The 5,669-nt window shown below is 48.1% G+C and overlaps 1 pseudogene; it reads left to right on the forward strand.

Moving 5' to 3' along the window:
* The first annotated feature begins 4,901 nt into the window (after positions 1–4,901).
* On the forward strand, positions 4,902–5,301 carry LOC118844610 (annotated as a pseudogene).
* The last annotated feature ends 368 nt before the right edge of the window (positions 5,302–5,669 follow it).

Below are 5,669 nucleotides of genomic sequence, written 5' to 3' on the forward strand. Positions count from 1 at the left end.
TATTAGGTGCAGAGTATGTATGGCACTGTGCTAAGTGATTGGAAGAGGTAAACAGATGGAAGGACAGAAGGCTGTGTCACAGAGGGGAATCTTGAGCTCAAAATCATGGAGATGGCCCCATTAGGAAAGGTAAGATGTAAGGTTTGGTTAGCCCTGTGGGTGGCTGAGGTAGAGCGAAGCTGTAAGTCATGAGAGTTGATGAGGTTCAGGGATGGGGAGCCCAGATGTTAGAGGGGCCTCACATATAAGGGCAGGAGTTGGGCGGCAGAGAAAGACTGCCATCCTGATAGTGAAACCATTGAGAAAAGAGGGAGAATGACTGGGAGGATGGTGGCTCACAGCCACAAAAATCTGGACTAGTTAGTAGAGGTGAATGGAGAAAACCTCAGAGGAGAGGTCGGTGGATAACAGTGGCAGGTAAAGGGTCAGGAAGGGGCAGTGTATGTCAAGGAAAATGTCAACTCTTCCTTCTGATCTGGTTTGTTGGGAGATAGGAGAGAAGGATCAACCAATGCTGGAGAGGATGGCCATAGATGGAGTGACTTCTGGAAAGAACCAGGGCAAAAGATGGATGGTGTTAAAAAAATCAAGGATGAAGGGAAATATGTTAATGATTGAGCAGGAAGGGGGGTCCCAGAAGGCATAATAGAAAGAGAGAACTGAGAAGAAATATGTAGGATACAAGGATACGAGGGATATGTAGGAGTGAGCTGGTTGGGGCATCAAAGTGCAGAGAGAGGTGGCAAGAGAAGGGGATACTGGTCTCCCTGTTCCTAAATTCCTATACCCATAAGACAGTGGTTTTTTGGCCCAATGGATGGAGGGTTGGACCTGTAAGCAGGAAGACCTGAGTTCACAACTAGCCTCACACAATAGTTGCATGAGCCTGGGCAAGTCACTTAACCTCTGTTTGCCTCAATTTTTTCATTTATAAAATGGGGATAATAGCACCTATCTACCAGGCTTTGGGATCTATAATTAAGAATTTCCCAAAGATTCTGAGCTATTATAGAAGAAAGGGATCCTTTGTCACTGACGGGGAGGAGTCTTCAAGCAGACAATGGATGATGACTCATTCGGGATGCTGTAGAAGAAATTCTGGATGAGATAGAAGATTGGACCAGAGATCGATGGGGTCTTTTCCAATTTGGAGGCTCTGGAATAGGAGAAATTTTGGAGTAGTGGTAAGACTTTGAGTCAGTAGACCTAGACTAGAATTAAGGGGGATCAGTAAAGGCTTCTAATCCCACCTCTGCTATTTACTTTAAGTACAAGCTTTGGGAATCCACTTGTACTCTGGACCTCAATTCCTTATTGTATAATGGTGGTAATAGTCCCTGCTTCTACTCCCTCACCTGACAGTCCTGAGGGGTTGGAATGATGATGATAATGACAATGATGATCTTACAGACTAAGTGACAAAAGGCGAAGGCCACGACTGTCTGGAACTAATACAATTGTGCATCTTGGGGATGACTGCCATATATATGAGTGATCCTGGAGAAGCAATGAAAGATAGTGGAAAGTACGCTTGACTTGGAATCAAGAGAGATCTGGGCTCAAACCAAATTTCTGGAACTTAGTGAGCCTGCCCAAGACAGCTCTGACCCTCCAGTCCATCCTTCACTCAGCTGTCAAAGTGATCTTTCTAAAGCTTAGCTCTGACCATGTCACACCCTTTCCTATTCAACAAACTTCCAGTGGCTCCCTATCACCTCTAGGATCAAATAGAAAATTCTATTTTGTGTTCAAAGTTTCTCACAACTGGGCCCTCTCCTACCTTTTCGGTCTTCTTACATCTTACACCTCACCATGTACTCTTCAGTATGGTGACACTGGCCTCCTGACAGTTCTTCAAACAACATGCTCTATCTCTTGTCTCTGGGCATTTTCTCTGGCTGTCCCCCATGCCTTGAATGCTCTCTCTCTTCATCTCTGCCTCCTGGCTTCCTTTAAGTCCTGGCTAAAACCCCAGTGTCTACAGGGAGCCTTTACTAATCCTGCTTAATTCTAGTGCCTTCTCTCTTTGAATATTTCCGGTCTCTTCTGCTTGTTCATACATAGTTTGCATCTTGTCTCCCGCATTTCTATTTGAGAGCAGAGACTATTTTTTGGCTTTCTTTGTATCCCAAAGCCTGGCACCAAATAGGTGCTTAATAAGTGATTATTGACTGACTATAAAATGGGGATAATAATACATACAGTGCCTACCTCAGAGGGTTGCTATGAGACTCAAATGAGGTATCTACCATATAAGCGCTGACTCTAATTTTTTTTCATCCTGCTGTGTCAGGATAGGGGATATGGTCTAGGGAGGCAGACAGACAAATGCAGCCTTTGGTGCCAGCATGAGCAGCCAAGCAGGGAGAATTGCATAGTAAAGCCACAGTCTCCACATTCATACCTAACTACCACAAGCATGGGAAGAGGCCACTGCAAATCTCTCCCTTCTGGAATTTTCATTTCCTTTAGAATAGGCTAGAGATGTGCCAGGACCTGTCACCCACCCTCAGAGACAGCTAGGCAGTGCACTGATAAGGGTGCCGGGCCTGGGGTCAGGAAGACCTGAGTTCAAATCTAGCCTAAGATACTTACTAGCTATGTGACCCCGGTCAAGTCATTTAACCTCTGTCTGCCTCAGTTTCCTTGATTATAAAATGTGGATAATAATATCACCTTCCTGTTGGAGTTATTGTGAGTCTCAAATGGGATAATATTTGTAATGTGTTTATCACACTGCCTGGTATAGTAGGCACTTAACAAATGTTTCCTTCCTTGTTCCCTACCTCCCTTTCTCTTTGTTTCTTTTTTTTTCTTTCTTTCTTCTTCCTGCCTTTCTTTCTTCCTTCTCTCCTCCCTCCCTCCTTCTCTCCATCCTTCCTTCCTTCCTTCCTGCCTTCCTTCCTTCCTGCCTTCCTTCCCTCCTCCCTCCCTCCTTCTCTCCATCCTTCCTTCTTTCCTCCCTTCCTCCCTTTCTCCCTTCCTCCCTCCTTTCCTTCCTCCTTTCTTTCCTTCCTTCCTTCCTCCTTTCCTTCCTTCCTGCCTTCCTTTCTTCCTTCCCTCACTCCCTCCCTCCTTCCTTCCTTCCTTCTTTCCTTCCTGCCTTCCTCCCTTCCTTCCTTCTTTCCTTCCTTCTTTCCTTTCTGCCTTCCTTCCTTCCTCCTTTCCTTACTTCCTCCCTTCCTCCCTCCTATCCTCCCTCCCTTCCTTCTCTCCATCCTTCCTTCCTGCCTTCCTTCCTCCCTTTTTCCCTTCCTCCCTTCCTCCCTTCCTTCCTCCCTCCCTCCCTTCTTTCCTACCTTCCTTTCTTCCTTCCTTCCTGGCTTCCTTCCTTCCCTCATGCCTTCCTTCCTCCCTCTCTCCATCCTTCCTTCCTTCCTGCCTTCCTTCCCACCTTCCTTCCTTTTTTTCTTCCTCCCTCCCTTCCTTCCTTCCTCCCTCCCTTCCTTCCTTCCTCCCTCCCTTCTTTTCTTCCTTCCTTCTTACCTTCCTTTCTTCCTTCCCTCACTCCCTCCTTCCTTCTTTCCTTCCTTTCTGCTTTCCTTCCTTCCTCCCTCCCTTCCTTCCTCCCTCCCTCCCTTCCTTCCTGCCTTCCTGCCTTCCTGCCTTCCTTCCTGCTTTCCTGCCTGCCTCCCTTTCTTCTTTCTCTTCCTTTTCTTCTGCACCATTACTGCCCATATTATCTGGGCCACAGGCCTCTTAAGAGACCTTACATTTCCTCCAACCCTACAGATCTTTGCTCAGGCCAGGGAAGACAGGATAGTCCCTGGAACACTCAGTCCTGGGGCCATTTTTTTGGAGGAGGGGTTGAAGTTGGGGCAGGACAGTAGCAGTTGTTGTCAATAGCCTTGATGAAAGTAAACCAATGGGGGCAGCTAGGTGGTGCAGTGGATAAAGCACCAGCCCTGAAGTCAGGAAGATCTGAGTTCAAATCTCAACCTCAGACACTACCTGCGTGACCCTGGACAAGTCACTTAACCCTGATTGTCTCTGAAAAGAAGATGAATGAATGTTGAATGAATGAATCCTCCTCTAATGTCCCTGTGAGATATGTAGCATAAGCTTGATTATTTTAGAGAAGAGGGTCCTGAGGCTCAGAGAGGAGGGAGGACTTGGGGGAAGCCTGATGTGATCTCCTTCAGAGAAGTTTTTGCATTTTTCCTTCTGCAGCTTAGTCCTTTCCAGAAGCCTGCGGGTGTTCTCCCCGTGGGAATCAACCATCTGGCTCTCTATCCACGTGAGCAGACAATGGCTAGGGTTTGCACATTACTGTATATGCTCTGGCAATGGTGAGTGAGTTTCAGGCAGTTAAGTCCCCCAGAGGAATCATCTTCTTCTTTTCTGCCAATAGGCCTTGGAAACATACCCCCTCAGACTTTAGTACAGACTGCCTAGGCTCCTTCAGCGGGCCCTCCATGAGACCCACAGGCCCAACTGAGGGCAGACAGCTGTCAGAGAAAGGGAAGTGCCAGACTATGAACAAGTATTCTCTGAATCAACTAGTATAGGTGAGTCCCATGAGGCGTAAGCACAGGAAGGCCTCCCTTTTACCCAGCAGGCAGGCCTCTTGATGTCTAAGGGGAGGAGCCTGGGGTTTATTAACACCTTAAACACCACATGGTAGATGGAACACTCAACCGGGAAGGATGCAGGGGACCTGGGTTCTAGTCAGACTTGTCATAACTTATATAGAGGAGCCAGAGCTGGAAAGTGGACCAGGGGATGGGGATTGGCAGGTGATACGGTTTGGAAATAGTCAGAAGTGGCATGGAGGGTTGGTTCCAGATAAGATAAGACAAAAGCCCAGCATCTCAGTTCTGATGGGAGGAGGGAGGACAGTCAGAATGGAGGGGGCAGCCCTTTCAGCCTCCAGGAGCCGTCCAGTGAGTGCAGCCCCCACCATGTCGGCCCACCTGCAGTGGATGGTCCTTCAGAACTGCTCCAGCATCCTCATCAGGCCCAACAAGCAGATGTACCACACGGAGCCCAGCAACCTCAAGGCCCAAAACTTGTTCTGCTACAATGGGCTGATCTCCCAGAGGACAGTGGGCATGGAGCGGGCCGAGGGAAAGGGCATGGTGGTGGTGCTGAAGGGGAGGGCAGGTCAGAGGAAGCCTGACGCTTCCTACGTGAGGACCACAATCAACAAAAATGCCCGGGCCACACTTAACAGGGTCTGGCACATCATCCGCAAGAACAGATACTGGAAAGACCTCTGTATGCCAGGCCAGTGCCATCCTTTGAAGCCAGCAGCCAGTGGTGGTGAAGAAGAAGAGAACCCGCCCACTCAAGAGCACCTAAGGTGCCAGGCCTGCCTTTGGCTAATAGAGTCAGAGTGCCCAACCTGAAAAAAAATGGAGGGGGCATGGATAGGAAATGGAAGGGGGCAGGGAGGGAGTAGAAGCCTGGCTCTTGGCAAGGTAAGATGAAAGCTTATCTTGTGATACAAGGCCTTTAAGAATCCCACAAATATTAAGCACCCACTATGTACGAGGTAAACTGATTGTTATAAGGAAGAGTTTGGGGAAAGCTGGGGAAAGGGGAATGCCGTGGTATGAATCTAGGGAGCAGGAAAGGGCTCCCTTTTATGTGGTAAGTGATGATAAATGCTTGTTGAATTGAACCCGGGTCCTCCTAATTCCTGGTCCCCAAGTGTAGAGTGATGCCCA

This window comes from Trichosurus vulpecula, chromosome 3 (genome assembly GCF_011100635.1).
Source record: "Trichosurus vulpecula isolate mTriVul1 chromosome 3, mTriVul1.pri, whole genome shotgun sequence".
NCBI lineage: Eukaryota > Metazoa > Chordata > Mammalia > Diprotodontia > Phalangeridae > Trichosurus > Trichosurus vulpecula.